At 36.5% G+C, this 18,309-nt stretch overlaps 1 protein-coding gene across 32 annotated transcripts in view; it reads left to right on the forward strand.

Moving 5' to 3' along the window:
• Window positions 1-18,309, forward strand: part of ZBTB20 (zinc finger and BTB domain containing 20) — an 802,591-nt gene that overhangs the window by 275,334 nt on the left and 508,948 nt on the right. For 6 of the 32 annotated variants that reach the window (XM_067034564.1, XM_067034586.1, XM_067034594.1 and 3 more), the window contains one exon: window positions 16,655-16,743. The exons of the other annotated variants lie outside the window; for them this stretch is intronic. The gene's annotated coding sequence lies outside the window, so the exon portion shown is untranslated. The remainder of the gene's footprint in view (window positions 1-16,654; window positions 16,744-18,309) is intronic. 32 annotated transcript variants of the gene reach the window in all.

Here is an 18,309-nt window from a genome sequence, read left to right on the forward strand (position 1 = left end):
TAGACAAGATAGCAAGGGGAATTTATCCACAAAAATAAAGCGAAAAAGAAAGATAACTATGAGCACAGGAAAGATTGTGGTTTTGGCAGGATGGTGCTTACTCAAAGAAAGCTGTTTTTCCCCCTGTTGCATAGTTTGGTTAGATAGTCTCTGCTATATTTTGAAGGCACTCATTTGAGGCCAAAAAGACTGCAGAGGGAAAGAAACAGAGTATTGTATAGCTAGACAAGTTGTCAAAACAACTTATTGTAGTTGGCAAGCACCAATTCCTGGGAAGACAGTAGAGGAAGTAGAATCTAATAGACCTATACATGAAAGAGGACATCAATAAAAAGAATTGAAAAATTAAGGGAGTGCCATTCTGATAAAATAAACAGGGCCATCTCACCGCTTTATTGTTATTGGGATGGCTGTCTGTGTAGCATATTTCCTGAGGTGAACTGAGGGTTTCTTGGTGCTGGCAGTGGTCTCTGTTGAGAGTGGTGATGACGAATATGACAATAAGGGTTTTATGTAATAGCTCCTAGTTGGATCAGCTTTGTTGCTGCTGAAATCAAAGTGAATTTTAATATTAGCTTGTAGGTCTGTGCTTATTAAGCTGGGTGACTTCCTGTGATGATGAGTTTATAGTAGTATGTTCATATGTTTTTCTAGAACGATGACCGTGGAGCTCCCTTAGGAAAGCCCTTTTATTCAGTCTTCCTGTTCTGTTCTGCGGTTTGATAAGCTATCAGAGAAATTCTCTGATACCTACTTGTTTGAATATATTCAAAGAGCAGAAAGCATTTCAGGATTACTAAGTGAATAGTAATTTTTTTTTTAAATGGTTTTAGTCCATGTAACTTTTTCTTTAGTCTGGAATTTGAGCAGGACATTTATGTCACTTATATAAGGAGGGTCCACTTCCCCTTTATGACCTGACAGAGTGTTTATTTACCTTTTAGTCCTCTGTCTAGGCACAACTCATCTTCACAAATGCCTGTAGTGAGCTTAATTTCTAGAAATGTCCAAATAATAGTAAGAATGCTGCAGAGGCAAAGTCATTGGTGATGTCTTGGGAGTAGACGTATTAATGAGGTGTTTGTCCAGGCAGCATTGGTACCTGCAATAGAGACAAGCTTTCAGTTTTCTTTTTTTCTTTAACCAAGATCAATTTCATTTTAAAATATGAAGAGAATGACATAAGTCTTTGGTTTCCAAGGAGTGTCTGAAAAGGAATAGATTGTTAGAGGACAGCACCCACAAACTGAGAAAGCATGTTGGGGGCCCTTTGAGACCTTGGCTGGAAAATTCCGTTACAAGCCATCCTTCTGTTCAGCTTCATTGGAAGAAGGTTTTATAAATGAAACAGTGCTTCTGTATTTCCCACCCCCCGAATCGAAGATAAGGTTGGAATGTTCATATTACTACTTTATCAAAATCTATTGTGTCATTTCCTGATAAGTTTTTAAAAGTTTCTTAATGGTTCTACCCAAAGGACACCTTGCAAATTCAATTTATTGGTGGTACACTAAACTCTTGATTCCTGATAAAGGCATTCGAACAGTACCATTTATGTTCTAGATAATGGAGATACAATTAGCCAAAAAAGAGACAAAATGCCTGGCATTATAGAGCTCACCTACACAAGATGAGATGGTATTTTTCTCATGATCTTCAGCCTTAGGAGCAAAGAGTTTGTACTTTATTTCTTCTTAGAACTTATCTCCTTAGTAAGCTAGATAATTCAACTAGTTGGTCTTAGTATCGTCAATATTTGCAAAATAAGAGGTTGGACTACAAGATTTCCAAGGTATCTCCATCTCAAATATGCTATGCTAAAGCATATTAGCTGATTATACTATAAATGTATTAGCTGGTTATACTATTACCATACTAAGAGCCTTAGGATAATAGAAAGTCTTTCTTAGGCTTTGGTCTTTGAGGAAATAAAGTAATTTTTGGCTAATTCTGTGGCCACAGCCTCCTTGGATTTAGGCCAATACTGAATGTATAAAGGGTGGACTTTGGAATCAGTCCTGAGTTTGAATGCTGGCTCTTCCAGTTTTTATCTTAGCAAATCATAACTACTTTGAGCCTCTGTTTCTTCATAGTTCCTACCTCACAGGATGACTATGAGTACTAGTTCAAATAAACTCTATAAATCACTGAACTCAATGCTTAGTGGCTCACTGGAGCATAGCTTTGCTCCATAGTCAGTCCCGTTTACATTTCTGGCAACTGTAGTCCTTCTGGCTCTTGCTACCCAAAATACCTTGAACTAATTCAACTTCCTTTCCCCAAGCTGCTTTTTCCTGCATTAAGCCTTTACTTCAGGACTTTGGCAACTTAGGACTTGGGAATGGGAAACAACTTTAAAAGTGATTATGGCTGGGGAAAGGGTGGAGAGCTCTTCATAAAGTGCCAGAATTTCACGAGAGTAAGAGAAAAAAATAGAGATGAAAAGGAAAATAAACAGGGAAGAAGGGGAAATGTTTGTTGGGAATAGATGGGATGGAGAGAGGTCTGGGCTGGTAGGTGAAAGGAATAGTAGAGAGAGATTCTAAGGCACAGGTGCTGTCCATTACCACTGTGGCCAAGACAGACAAAAGGGATTCTTCTCTTCCTCTTTTTAGTATTTTCTTGAGAAACTGAACAAAAATTGAAATTGCTTTTAGTATGCTTTTTCTGCTTGGCTACTATTTCTTTGGATCAAAACTAGGTATAATCTGGACCACAGCTTTGTTCCTACTTTCTCACCTCTATCACCAACACAACACAGTGAAGAAGTGAGGCTCAGAATTGTTCCAGTGTTTCATAAATCGTCTTTAGACTTCTTTTGTGATTTCTGCTCTCTTCATCAGTTGTTCTTGATGTTAAGTTTAACCCCATAAATGTATAGGAGTGATGGCCAACCAGTATGTGTTTCATACCAAACAGCAGTCCCCTCATATGGCCTAATTACTAGTGCATGTCACCTACATGCTGACCTTAATTCATGTGTTTATACTTGTTAGGGGTCAGATTTGCAAAGCAATTTTATATTAGTCACAACAAATTTGTGCTTAGTTTCAGAGGAAGGAACTCTACATTTTAGACATTATTATGTTTTAGAATAATCTTTGGAGGATTAGATAGCCAATTAATCAAGATTGCCTGTAAGAAATGTTAGCAAATAAACAATATCCAATAAAATACTATTAGTCATTGTTGTTATTTAGGAATTAACTGTAGTTCAACCAGGTAACTGTTGAGTCATTAAATTGTTCTCTGTAAGATTAACCACTGACGTACATAGATGTGCTTCAATTGGTGTGTCTGGGAACTTGTTGTCACCCCAGGGCTGGGATTTCAAGGGCTATGTGAAGACTTCCTAATGTAAATAACACACTTTTTATAAGGTGGATTTTATACATTATCTAATGTCCATTTTAGAAACTTTCTCTTGTTTTTACTTTTGGCATAAAAAAGGAATTCATAAATTTACATTTTATTTTTTGTTTTTAAAAAAGGAATTCCCACTGGATTATGTAACATTAAGCATTTGGCTACACAAAAATTAGAAAAGCTGTGGCCATCAGGAATAAATATTGGTAGTAGCACTGATGGAATTTCACACATGTAGTTAATGTGAGAAAAGTAGAAATACTTACATAGAACTTAGATAAGGAAATAGGCTTTTTAATAAAAATATAAATGGAGCCACTTGTTATGAAAATGGTAGCCTTTGAAACTGGCTTCCTCCTTTCACATAAGAGGAAACACCTTAAGTCAGATGATTATTTTTTCTTTGATAAGAGTGAAAAATAATCAAATCAATCTATACACATTTTATTATGAAAAATACTTGGAAGAATTCTATTGGCATAAGCTAATGCAAGATGACAATTCATTTATTAAAAAGTGTTTTGAATGTCCTCTTCCATTGATCATGTGCAACTGGTATAAACAAGGATCCTGTGTATGGTAGAGGGCCTATATTTGCATCCCTTTGCATACTTAGACGTTCTTTAGCAGGACTAATTTATTGACAGTATTTCTCAGCCCTTTGTACAATTATAATGTGTACATCAGCAACAGCAACATTTGAGGGTAGGTTCTTCTGTTAATGTAGCCAGAAGAATATAAAAAATTCATTGTATTGGTTTTGATTCATTGGGTGAAATAGGTTTGCTCCATGAGCTTTCCATTGCACAGGACAAAATTCTATGGTCAGCAGACATGAAGGCAGCTGAAGAATCAAGAAAAGCTACATTGGTTTTGTTTGGGGAGCGCCTGGCTTCTCATCTGCTTGGGAAAGGAGCAGGCTTTTTTGCCAGTTGCCAAGTGCTCTAATGCTGAGAAGTGTGTCAGCTGTGGTTACTCTGGGGATTTTGGCGGTGATAAGCACTTTTCCTTGAGAAAAATCAGCATAGATGCCACACACTGGAATTGGAAGAATTGCTTTTATTTTCTATTTTCTTTAAAAAATCAAATTTGCTTTTCCTTCCTTTCCCAGCTGTTGCAGCTTCCTTGATTTTTAGCTCAGATGATGGGAGTAACACATGTTCACTGAAACCTAAAGGAAAGCTCATTTCTTTTCTTCCTATGTGAACCCCTTGAAGTCATGATACTGGCTAACCCTAACCGAATAATATACTCAGAAGGAAATTTGTCAGGGAGGAGTGTTCATGGGTGAAAACCAGTGGGTGGGGGTAATTGAATCAGTAGTTCAAGGATATCAGTGTAAATGACATACATTAGGAAACTTGAAATTGCTGTCTCCAGGATGTTTTTAGCTGAAAACCTTGGGGACCTAACCTATTCCGTGGAGAAGTCTTTTTATGCCTCATAATTTATAGCAGGGAAGAAAATGCATATGTAGAAGTTGGATTGGCTGAATTAGTATACAGTAAGTCAGGCATTAAATAAACCTGACCTTTTCTGTTGATTCTTAAGGTCATATCTGTTCCCACTGAGTTTGCCATCATGGTAAAGAACCAAAATTCCCTTCCAGGTCACCATAGGGGAGGATGAGAGTAGCTTTTATTCTTGATGTCCAGATCAAACTCGTTTCTCTACCATCTCTTATTTTACATAAAGAAACTAATCAGCTGACTTAGCTGCAGATTGTGTTTTAAAATTTGCCCCCTCCTTTCTTAAGAGCCTAGTGCCTACAGACTATGTATCCTCCTCCTCTGGACCTATCTTTACTCTCATTATTGAAGGAGGCTTTGCCATCCTGTAATTTCTTTTCTGTTGGCTTTTCTTGAGAAATCAATTTAAGAAACAATTACTGACTATTTCTGTATGACTGTTTCAGGCACTTTACATACTGTATTGGTCAGAATTCTCCAGAGAAAAAGGACCAATAGGATGTATAGATAGATAGACAGGCAGACAGACAGACAGATTTTTGTCTATCTATATCCATCCATCTAGCTGTATATCTATACACACACATATACACATTTATTATAAGGAATTGGCTCACACAATTATGACAGCTGACAAGTCCCAAGATCTGAAGACAAGCTGGAGACCCAGGAGAACTAATGGGGGGGCTCCAGTACAGTCTGAAAGTTGAGAACTAGGAGAGCTGATTGTATAGTTCTAATCCAAAGGCTGGTAGGTTCAAGATTCAGGAAGAGCCAGTGTTTCAGCTCAAGTCCAAAGGCGGGAAAAACTAATGTCCCAGCTCAAAGGCATGCAGGCAGGAGGAATTCCCTATTAATACCAGGAGGCTTTGCCTTTTTATTCTATTCAGGCATTGGATGGTGGCCACCCACATTAGGGAGAGCAATCTGCTTTACTCAGTCTATAGATTCCAATGTTAATATCATCCAAAACACCCTCACAGACATACCTAGTATATGTTTGACCAAATATCTGTGTACCCTGTGTCCCAGTCAAGCTGACACATACAAGTAACCATCACACATGCTTTACCTCATTTAATCCTGACCAAAATACAGCCGAAAGCCCTCTGAGGTAAATACTGTTGGTTATTATCACCAAATTTAATGACTAAACATATTGGTTTCCGGAGTGAGGTTACCCTTTGTCAAATTCTGTCTCTACGACTTACAGTATAACAGTAGGCAAGTTACTTAACTTCAGTTTCCTCATCTCTAATTTGGGGATGATAATACTTCATGCCTTGTTGAGTTATTGTGAGAATTAAATGAGCTAATGCATGTAAAACACTTTGCTTTGATGACTAGGACATAGCTTACTACTCAGTGAAGGCTAGCTACTTTTTATACACACAAAGAAATAAAGGCTCATTGAGGTTAAAATCCTTGGCCAAGCTCACACAGCCAATAAGTGGTGAAAGTAGGATTTGAACTTACGCTGACTCCAAAATCATGCGTTTAGCCATTCCTTTCTACTGATCTCTACTTTACAGAGAATCAGTATAATAAGACTAAGGCTATGGTATCAGACTCCATGGGTTCAAATCCTTACCAAAAGACTTTAGGCAAGTTACTTAACTTCTCTGTACCTTCGTTTCCTCATTTCTAAAAGAGAAATAAAATGGTACCCTTCTCAGGGTAACATAGAATCAAATGATTTCTAGGGACACTGCCTTTATCTGTGAATTTTAAGTGATAGAATTTCAGGCACAGGAAGACTGTTGAGGAGAGATTTCTTCAGTTGCCCTCAAGTTATACCACTTGATCCCTGGATAGGTAAGATTTATGAAATCTAGAGAAGTATTGAAAGACATTAATGTATTCTTAATATTACAGATAATCTTGTTTTGAAACACATTTCATAGAAAACTTTTTTGAGAGAGAGTGTGAAAATAATGGTTTTTATTCAGAATAATTTTATGTATCCTAAAAATGAAGTTGAAACCAGTGGATGGGAGGTGGAGGGAAACTAAGGATGAGGCCATTACAGGGTGAAAACCCGAGGGCCTCCTTCTCCTTTTGTGACTCTCTTGCCCATTTAATAGAAGCCATGAAAGATTCACTACCTGGGACCAAATATTTCCCTTTCCAGTACATAAGACAAGAAGACTCAGAATTTCAGAATGTTGTATCTGACTTTTCAACTGTCAACCAAAAGCAGCTGAAAAGGCAAGAGCCCTCAGAACTGTTTTCCTAATATGTATTTGGTTTTAGACAAATGTGTTTGTTTGAAGGTCTGAACACCATGGAAATGGGCACCATGGAAATGCATAGTTGGGGGGCAGAAGCCCTAGAAGTGTTGACTCAATCTTTAATCATTCTGTGTGATGGATTAAATCCCACATGCTTCAGTTTGCTGTGTGTGAGGTCTTTCAGCACGATTTGTAATAAATGGCAATCTGTATGAAGGACGCAAGAAACTTACTGATTTTTTTTTTCAAGAGATTAAGGAGAGGTTGATTGTCATCTGGCTGTTGCTTGTAGAAAGAGAATTCCAGAGAAAAATCATACTGTGTGTCTTAACCCCCTCCCCCAAATGTTTATAAACACATGAAATCAGGTTAAATTTAATATTAAAGGAGGCTTTCAGGGGGAAGCATAAAATCCATGTGCAGATAGAAGGGAGTGTGGAAATGAAGGGGAGAAATGTAGGGTTACTCTCATATCTAAAAGTGACGGGAAAAATCATAAGCCAATTACATATCTTCTTCAACACTTACTCCTTACTTTATTTTAAAATTTAACTCTTGAAGCCATAGCTAGAAATCTGTCTTCCTTACCAAGTTTCTCCTTGAGTTACCTACCACCCATCTGTCTTCTGCAATTTGGAATCTTCTCAAAGTAGGCAGTAGTTGTGAAAACTATTGGAATCAGATGAAAATTTTGTGGTAAACGTTAGATGGAAATGTCCTTTCTGCTATACAATAGCAGTTACTTTATTATTACACCCTTTTTATTTTCAAATAATTATAAGGATTCTTTTTTTTGTTTTGGCAATTAACATGAACAACATTACTCAAAGAAAAAATACTTAAGAAATAGGAGACCAAGAGGGAAAATACAATTGAGTCTGGAAACATTTTTGCCACAGCTAAATAAATAAGAAATGATAAGAAGTACAATATAATAAGAGATGAGAAATACTGAGATAAAGCAGACTCTTTTATTTAATTCCATTTAATTTTATTGGATCAAATTTGATAGAGACAATGTCAATGGACATGTGCAAGGAGATTGGTAGTAGAATGCCTGGGGCTGTTGTATCATTGACATGAATATGTATAAACAGAAAAGGAATGTTGAGTAATTCTGAATATAATAGTGATTTTTAGATGTCAAATTTCAGTTTTTCAAATGCACAGACCCAGCAGGTTGAAGCAGAACTGTCACTTGAATCTAGTTCTTGATTTCAATATACTAAAAATCAAATACATCAATACCCAATTATTTTTTCTTCCTTTGCCAACAAATGTTTAGTGTTTTCCCAGCATTGATGAACTCCCAGCTAAAATATATATTTCAGAAAGCTTAATTTTTGGAGGAGAAATATACCTTAAATGGGCTGCTAGCAACGGTTAAACATCAAACTTAGATTGCCTTGGATTTCCTTGGTTTTCTTACAGAGTGAAACTTCCATAGCACAGCTGAAGAGTCAGTTTACAGCAGAAATATTTTCAAAAGCTTGATTTTGTGTCCTAAAAGTAAAGCCAAAATAAATGAGATTGTTTTCAAAAAACTAAACATCTCTGGTGGATTATCAGAGTGAAATAAATTCAGTTATGCATACTCACCAACAAGCCATACTTTGGTCAGCTATGTTTTGAGAGAATCTGTGTAGTAGGGACAGAGCTAGCACCCAAAGGCTGACCATAGATGAGATTGCCAGGCTTTGTAGGGAGTTTGTAAGACCTTTTTATCTTCTAATATTCTGTGTACTTTTAAATTTCTTTTCATTGAAATGGCGTCATTCTTGATCTTATGCATTAAGACTTGTATCTGGAGTCCAATTTTATGTAGTCCAAATGAAGCTCTAGAGTGTATTTTTATAGGTGAAGTTGAGAATTGACAATATGGGTAACTAAAATAGATAACTCAGACCTTTCAGAACTCACCCTGATGCCTAATTAACTTTTCAGACATTGATCGGATCGTCTAAGCAACTGTCAGCTAACCACCCACTTTATGGATACATATTTTAATTAATCAGTACATCTATATTTCTCTGTAGTTTTCTCATGGACATACAGAAAGAGACTGAATTGTCGAAGCACTGGCAAATTAAGTTGGTAAAATGGTAAATCCAAACAAACAGGAATCACTGGTTTATAAAAAAATTTTTGCCTCATAATTGCATATATACAAAGTTACCCTTCTCTCAGGTACCTAAACAATAATTTAAGCTCCATAACAAAAAGACCTTGTATTTATTCCTAGAACCCCTTATAATGCATGGCATATAGTATGTGTTAAATAAATATTTGTTAAATCAATGGATGCTATTGTATAGAGGCTCACTGCTACCCTAGATTTAGTTACACACCAGGTCAAATCAAATCTCTTCCTTTCTTGGGCTTCCCTGGTGGCGCAGTGGTTGGGAGTCTGCCTAAGGATGCAGGGGTCACGGGTTCGTGCCCCGGTCCGGGAGGGGATCCCACATGCAGCGGAGCGGCTGGGCCCGTGAGCCATGGCCGCTGAGCCTGTGTGTCCGGAGCCTGTGCTCCGCAACGGGAGAGGCCACAGCGGTGAGAGGCCCGCGCACCGCAAGAAAAAAAAAACAAAAACTCTTCCTTTCTCCTCCACTTTTAAGAGTAAGCATTTATATAGGCTGCTTCTAACTTACAAACAGGTTGTGTTTAAAAATTCATATAGTTTAGTCATTTGGAACCAAGAATGCTTCTCTCATACATACATTTATTACGAGTACTGATTCAGCATTCACTCTGGTCCTGGCACAGTTCTAGGCTTGGGGCATACAGTGGTAAACAAGACACAGTTCCCTATTTCCACTAGCTCTTAGAACAGTGCCTGGCACATAGCACATGCTCAATAACTGCTAACTACTATTCTTAAAGATTGACCCTACTATTTTCAGGGATGTTTATTCAGAGTCCTTAGTGTCTGAATTGAGCTATCAGCTTATTTTACTTCCCAAAACAAATTTGAATGGAAGCACTGTGTAAGAAAAACCAGGTGCTATTTTAGATATTTTCTTATATTATTTCATTACTCTTCCTTGAACACCCACTTTCAAAAAGGAAAGATCTTGCTCTTTTTCTTCTTAATGTCCTTGCTAGGTGGTCTTGGCAAGTCATGGACCTGTCCATATGATTCTCATCTGAAAATAATGAAGAAATGTTAAAATTCAAATTCACATGGAGAACACAGCACAACGTAGTAAATTAATGTTTGCATAGTGCTTAGAAATCTGAGGTTAAAATTGCTAGGGGAAATGTACAGAACTATTATTGCCACTAAAATTATGATAGACATTTTTTCCTCTAACAAAAAATACTTCATTTAATTGGTGTTTGTATTTTAAAAGTTATATGCAATCTTAAAGCAAATGTTCAATGTTTATCTAAAGGAAAAACAGAGATCATGTCATTTCATTATTATGTGATATAAAAAATTTCCAAGGAATCACTAGTTTCAGGTAAATAAATGGCACTTAAGACTCTATGACCTACCAGTCTGGATAGATGGATGATTGCCTCTTCTTGCATGAGTGACAGGTGGCAGGTTCAGTGAAATAGCTTTCAAAGGTCTCCCGATTTATGCTTCTCTTCTCTAGCTGTTGTTGGCCTGGAGTAAAGTAGTGATGCACTCCAATTCCAAGAGTAAGGAGGATGTGGGGGATTTTTGTTTGTTTTTTTGGTGTGTGTGAGCTTTTGCCTTGTCAGGTCTTTTGTTAATTCCATCAATTCAGTGGTCTAACTAAAATGGCAGACAATAAACACCCCATAGCAACAGGCTGTGATTTCAAACTGGGTCTGAACATACTCTTCCTAGAAAAGTGACTCTTCCATGTTGACTTCATTCATTGTCTGGAGTGTGAAAGGTCATTGTACGTTACCTTCTCTTATCAGCAGAAGATGGTATTTAAATTGTAAAATTTAAGAGAAAGTATCTTAGCCCTAAATTTTATTTATTTCAGAAATATATAGTGAACACCTACCATATGTTAGACACAGTTCTGGTCACTAGTGATACTATGGGGAGTAAGATGAAAGTCTTTGGCTCACAAAGCTCATATTTTAGTGGGGAAGACACATAATAAGCAAATAAATATATGATTTCAGTAAAGAATAAATACTATGAAAAAAATAAAGCAGGGTAGGGTAGAATGAACGTGGCGAGCCATTTTATTCTGATGGTTGGTGTCAGTCTCCTGAAAAGGTGGTATTTGAGTAGAGATGAGAATAAAGAAAGAGAATGAAAATGCCAACCTCTAGAGGAAGAACATTCCAGGCATAGGTAAAAAGATGTCCTCAGGCCCTGAGGTAATACTTAGCCTAGTATATGCCAAGAAATAAAAGAACACTTTATGAACTTTGACAATCTTCAGAATCTTGAAGAGTCAGGTAGAGACTGGCCCATATGATGTACTCTTGTTTGCCTTGTACAACCTGTAGGCCTGGAGGACTTTAAGGCATCCTTACAATATAATTTCCAGTCTTAGATTTTAAGACATATTCATGATACTTTTGATTTTAGTAAAACCATTAAAGGAACAAATGCCTTCAGTCAGTGGCACAGGACTGAATCTATTCTCATAAGACTTTAAGTTTACTCCTCCAAAAGTGCTTGAAGAAGGAAGGCCACAAGACAGTTAAAGCACCACAGTGAGAGATGCAGGGTGACTGGGAGGGCAAGAAGAAAGGTGAAAGCATAGCACTGTAGGTGTGACTTTATTTTCAGCTTCCTCCACTTAGAAAGCATCTGCCTTCACAATCACCTGTAGGTACTTCCTACCCACTGGTTTTACTGATCTTATTAGATGCATGAGTATGAGAGGTGTCTGTTGTAATCTGTAATGTTGTTCTGTTTCTGGAAATTTCTGATTGTTCTGAAAATACTGACACTTCTTATATGACAGCAATCTTTCTTAAAACGTTTTATGAAAACAAAAAAAATTTAAACCACAATTTTTGATGTATTTGGAGTTACTATCTCCTCAGTAGAGGTCTATGGAAAATCATTTTGTAAAACACATAATCAGATCCTAAATTTGTCATAACTTCAGAATTTTATATATTGGGTGTTTATTGTGACAGACACCTATAGAAACAAATTATTCTCCCATACCTTTTTTGTTATTGGAACATGAAAGACACGTTCGTCCCTTACCCTGTTTTGTCTGTAAAAGATAGTTTAAAGCCTCAGACTTGAATCTAGATATGTAGAACAGCAGGGGGGATGATGTCTATTAGTGACATTGTAGTTGTAAAGTAAGTCTGAACCTTTGCTTTATTTATGTACATACTCCACTGTCACTTATTTTGTGCCTTTACAAAAGTAATTGAAAAAACAGTTCTTCACTAGCTAGTACAGTCTTTTGTAAAAGACTACCTTTGTTAGGGTACATCACAAACTGCAGTGTGTAGTACTGGAGGCCATGATGGGAATGTTTGGAAATAGCTTGATCCCTGAAGGCTATTTATGGACTCTTAAGCAAAAAAAGAGAATGCCGTAAGAAGTAACCAAAAATTTTCCTCTAAATCAGCCTTTGGAGTAGTAAAAGCACATGGATTCTGAAACAAAAATATTTTTTCCTTACTCAAAGTTTACCACCACATCCCCCAAATTAAAGAAAAGAGGGAGGGAGGTGGAAGGGAAAAAGGGGGGAAAGGGAAGAGAAGGAAGGAGAGAATGTTAAAAGGGAGAAATGGGAAAGAGAATGCTTCTCTTGGCATGTAAAGTACTTCTATTAAAATCTGTAGACATTTTCTGTTTTTTTCAGATATTGTTTTGTTTCATTATACAGTCTTGAAAGTTTAAAATTGACCGATTTACTGTAAGACACATTAAATAAATGCAATTTCTATTTTTAATAAAGGTAGCTCATGTTTCATGTGAGATCACACCAGCCCCCCAATGTAATTAAGTATATGGCTTTCTAATGCACTTCAAATACCCATGATGGGTAGTTAATAGAATTTTTTTAGGTAAGTGTTAGGACACCACAACTATAGTGAAACTATAGTGAGATGATGTAAAATAGATGCTACCAACTAATGGAAATTACAAGATATTTTGGTCTAATTTGTCTAAAACTGTTCATGACAGAGAAATCTGTTTTAGCTGAATGTCCAAAGTGATAAAGGTCTGGTGTGTTTGAATGAAGAAAAAGTGTGTGAAGCAAAGACTGTACTTTGTAGGCTGCAGAACCTCTCTGCACTGCACAGGTACTCCTAGAGAGCTCAAATGTAACTTTATGGGAGGGAGAGTGTACTTGAGATTAGACTAGTAGCTCCTAAAGCAAATACGATGTCCCATGATTTCCTTTAACATCAGAAGAAGAACAAAAATAACCCACAAGTAGAAACTGCAGGTGCTCCCTTTTTATTGCACCATGTAAAGAGAAAATGTAAAATGGACAAGCTTTTGACAATCATGTTCTCTTCATCAAGATGTTATTGTTATTTTAGTGAGTCCACTAAAAAGAATTATCTAGAGCTTCTTGTTTTTACTTCTTTGTGTACTTGATGAATATGATTACCATTTTTTACCTCATGTATTTAAACCCCTCTGCCATAATCCCATATTCTGCCTAAAAGCCATGTCTGTAGGAGCTGTTTCCCCTTCCCTGGAATAGTTTTTTGGGATATGACTACATTTAAGCAGGTGCGGTAAATGCATTTTTGGCGATTTTCACTGTCGTGTGCAAGTGCAAAACATCTGACATAATTAAGCTGTGATTAATAGACTCTGTTAGTAAAATAAGCTCGTTTTATGAATGACGACCTCACACTCATTCAACATAGCCTTTCTTTGACAAATGCACTGCATTCACTTATGTAGAACAGCATTGTATGCCTGGAAAGTGAATAAACATTTGCCAGGCTACCTTCCAGAGTTTTCCATTAACCATCTTCTAATTCCCTTCTTGTGGTGTGCAGAGGGAATCCAATTTTATTTTTAAATGGAACAAAGGGACTGGCCTAATACCACAAGGGCCAGTGATTGTCAGAATCATGAAAAATCTTTAGTTAATTTTGGTCCTGAATTGTTCTTAGTCCTGTGTTTTTCTCACTTTAGAATTTAAAGCATCCTATTAAAAATGGCCACCATACAAGGGAGGAGGGAGTGAAGGAAAATAATAAAGAACAGTGGCAACTGAGTTGATGCTGTATAAATAAGCACATTTGCTGTGTCTCTTTTCTGCAGTTTTTATGTCCCACTGATGAGAGAACTGGTTTGAGATGTAAATTGCTTCCCTTTGATTGAACCAGGGAGGAGATGTCATGTAACTCATCTCATCAGCATAGAGCATTGTGTGCCTTTGGTGAATTATAGGATAACCCAGCTAGGAAGAATTCCTTAACCTCTCTCTTCAGCCCTGTTCCAGTGTTTAATTACCACTAAAGGGAAGTACTTCCCTTCTGTTCTCCTGACTGCCTTCTGTGGTCTGAGCTCATTTCTTCTGATCCTGTCCTTAAATATTTTGTAAAGGATCACTGGAAAGTGCCACGGTTTTAACCTGCCACGTGTATACTGTAAATTAGAATATAAAGTTGTGAAGAGGTTTTTTGTTTGCTTGCTTGTTTTAGGTGGAGAGTATTTAAAAGATTGCTTTGGAAAATGAGAAAGGGGATGAAGAAGTGACCTGGAGGCGATATTTTCCATAGTTTATCTCACTTGCCTAGATTTAGGATAAACCTGGAGGGGCAGCTCTACATGAAACCGAGAACTGGGTAGGAGCAGAGGTAGAAGTGGGGGGGAGTAGGAGCTCCCCATGATATCCATGAGATTGTGTTCTCTATGAGCAAAGAATTAGTAACTGGATTTAAAACAAAAGAATTGGAAATAGGCCTGCAATCAATCTAGCCTGGTATCTCAACAAACCAGGGACTTTTTTTCTTTTATAAGAAATTCAGGGCAGATATCACATCCCTATCATGACAGCACAGCCTTTTCTTCCTCCCCTTCTATTAAATCTACATTTTGAAGGTGGATGGTGCTGACTCATAAATTAAATTGGAGTAATACATACAGTGTATATATATTTCTGTCACTTTGTCTCAAATTAAACACGAACCTTCTCCCCTGACAAGATGATAGAAAAGTTAATTGCTCACCCTGGCTTTAAATTGGAATTTGAATTTGCAAAATGCTAAAGGTTTATGAGATCTAAATCATGAGGAGCTTAAATTACATTCCTGTGATAAAATATTAATAAATCAATTAAAACATAAGCCGAGTATAATATTACTTTTTTTTGTAGGAACCTTGAACACAATAATTCATTAGGGTGTAGTGCAGTAACAATTATTGTATCTTTTTTTAATTTTCTTTTTATTAGTTTTTTTTGATAAATACATCATCAGATAACATTCCACAGGGTGGATTATCATTGCCCCAGTGTAGCATCCAGAAATTCTGTTGCACCCCTAAACAAGAGCTCACAGCCTAAATTATCTGCTGTTACTTATCCTTGTTAGCATTAGCTACTTCTTTTACTGAAGGGGTATTTTCCTCTTGGGAACATCTGTTCAGTTCCAACTCTGCCATTTTGTGGTTTCTGAATCTCTCCTCTAAAATGGGCATACTCATAATATTACTACCTCAGAACTAGCACGAGAATCAAATTAGGTAATGTATGTGGAAATCATTTGTAGGTGATAAAGCACTGTAAAATGTTAATTATTACTATTATAAACTGGGGAATTTTGATCTCTAGAAGGACTCTTAGACATTACTTATTAACCCATCCCCTCATTTTAAATATGAAGGATCATAGATCCAGAGAGGTTAAGCCACTTGTCTGATGTCACACAGCTAGATAGTGAAAATGCTCAAACTAAAATCAGGACTTCTAAATCCCAACTCAGAGGGTTTTCTACTCTCTACCCTAAACCCACAAAATTGCTAGAAGGTCACATCAAATTTTGTATGTTATTTACTCTCATTTACTCTCTCCACATTGTTTTCTCTTTGAAGCCGTTTTTGGTTTATTTGTTTTTTGTTTTTTGGGTTTTTTTGGCTGACAACAATAGTGACTTTAGGGAATAACTTTCTAAGGGGCCTAGTGGCACAAACATTTATCCCTACAGCTGTCAGGGAGGGGTTCTTTTGGCTGAGGAGATACTGCCTTGTCCTGCTGCTCCCCAAATGAAGGCACAGCAGTATGTCTTCCTCTCCTACAGGGTTCTGGAGGAAACCTCAGATGAGGAAAGCCAGTGGCCTTGCTTTTTAAATACTTCTCCCATGTGATGATGGATTGAGGATTCACTCACCACCAATTTTACCTCCTTCCTGTTCTCTGGCCCTAGATTGTGGGTTTTCCTGCCTCCCTTCCCGCCCCAAATCACTGGGATTTGCCTTTTATTTATTTTGAAAATAAAGAAAACCACCCTTTAAAACTGAACAGATCTTTTCCAAATGATGATACTTGGAAATGAATAGATGTATTTCTTCTTCTGAAGCTAAGATAACTCTAGCTCAATGGGTATCAGCAGATAAGAGAATAAGAGACTGAGTGCTCATCCTACTTTTCCTCATAGCATGAGATGTGATATCTGACAAGTTTTTATCATTTCATCTTTGTTTCCTCTTCTCAGCAACAGTAATGACAAGATCAACCTATTCTAGTGGTTTGAAGACTTCCATTAAATGATTATGAGATGTTTGCAAAATCATAAAGGATTATGTAAGTGCCATATAATAATATTCTGTGAACTTCTAGGTATGAGTTCAGGCAGAGTGGGTAAATTCATAGAAGCCATAATATTCACATACATAATCATTACTTAATAGTGGTATTGTTTTTACATAATATTCAGAGCATTGTGAACAAAGATAATATGGTCTCTGTCCTGAAGGTTTACGAGTGGGATATATTAGTTTACACGAGAGAAAAAAAGTTACTTAAGACAGAAAGAAGTTAATTGAAACAGAGAAACTGTTGGAACTGTAAGTTGAGTAAAGGATATCAATAAATAGTAGCTCTTAAGGAAAAGTAGATTCTATAGTGGCATTTAGGAAAAGCTGAAATGGTTCATGAAAAAAAAAGCTGTTGATCAAAGTATTGCAATATATCAGTTGTCAGCTGTCTTAATACCTCAATTAAGAACGTAGAAATAGACAAAATATGCTTTTAAGAAGGCAAATGAGATTTGATGAAACCCAAGAACTTTACATATTACATCGTCCTTCAGAGTATCTCTAATTTTAAAAATGCATACTATGTACCAAACCTTATGTAGATATGATACAATTTTTTTTCTCATAATAATACTTATAACATTCATTTTAGGAATGAGGAAATAGATTCAGGGATGTTAAATAAAGTGCACAAGAACAGAGAGCCAGGATTCAACCAGGTCTGTCTGACTTCAGAGCTTCTTTCCCTTTTCATTACTCTATACTATCTTTCACAGCAGACTTGAGGCAATAAAAAAACATAAAAAAAAAAAAAACACAAGAACTATATAAATGTACTGTGGAAGAGGAAGCAGGGGGAGAGGAAGTTTTATTCCTAGAGGCAGACTCACTGAAAGCAATGAGAAGTGAAATGGCAGCCAGAGCTTAGCTGAACAATTAGAAAAAGCACACAAAAGGGTCACAAAATCATATCATGTTGTATAGGATAAACTGCCCCATATGTCTGTATTATCTTTGGCAGTATCATAATACCTTATTTTTTTTCTGGATTATCTTTTATTATTAAGAAGCTTTTGCTTTTTTGGTTGTTTATTAGTTTACAAAGCATTTTGATATATATTATTTTATTTACAGAAAACATATATGGTAAGAAAAGGAGTATTCCTTTTCCCATTTTATAGATGGAGGAACTGAGGCTTGAGTAGGTTAAATGATTTGCCAAAGTTTTATTAATAATACATGGCAGACAGAGTGTAAGAATTCAGAACTTCTCACGCCAGTATACTTTCACTATATCAAGTCATTTCTTTAGAAAATTGGAAATAATTATAAAGATTTCCACCTTAATGTTTAAAAGAAAATTGTTTAGTTAACTAGAAAATTTACTTATTTTCTCCTTTTATTCTCTTATTGTAGAAAAAATGAGGCATTGCTATAGCAAATTCTAGACATTAAAGCAACTCAAACATATCTGTCAGTCACCCACATGAGGTAATTTTGCAGATACTAATTGTGGTCCTCTAACTTCTTCCCCACATCTTCCATATTACTTGTCATTCTACAACCATAGCTTCATTTCATAGCTTCATCTGGAAGTCTCAGGTTTGGTCTA

Source organism: Kogia breviceps, chromosome 5 (assembly GCF_026419965.1).
Source record: "Kogia breviceps isolate mKogBre1 chromosome 5, mKogBre1 haplotype 1, whole genome shotgun sequence".
Lineage (NCBI taxonomy): Eukaryota > Metazoa > Chordata > Mammalia > Artiodactyla > Physeteridae > Kogia > Kogia breviceps.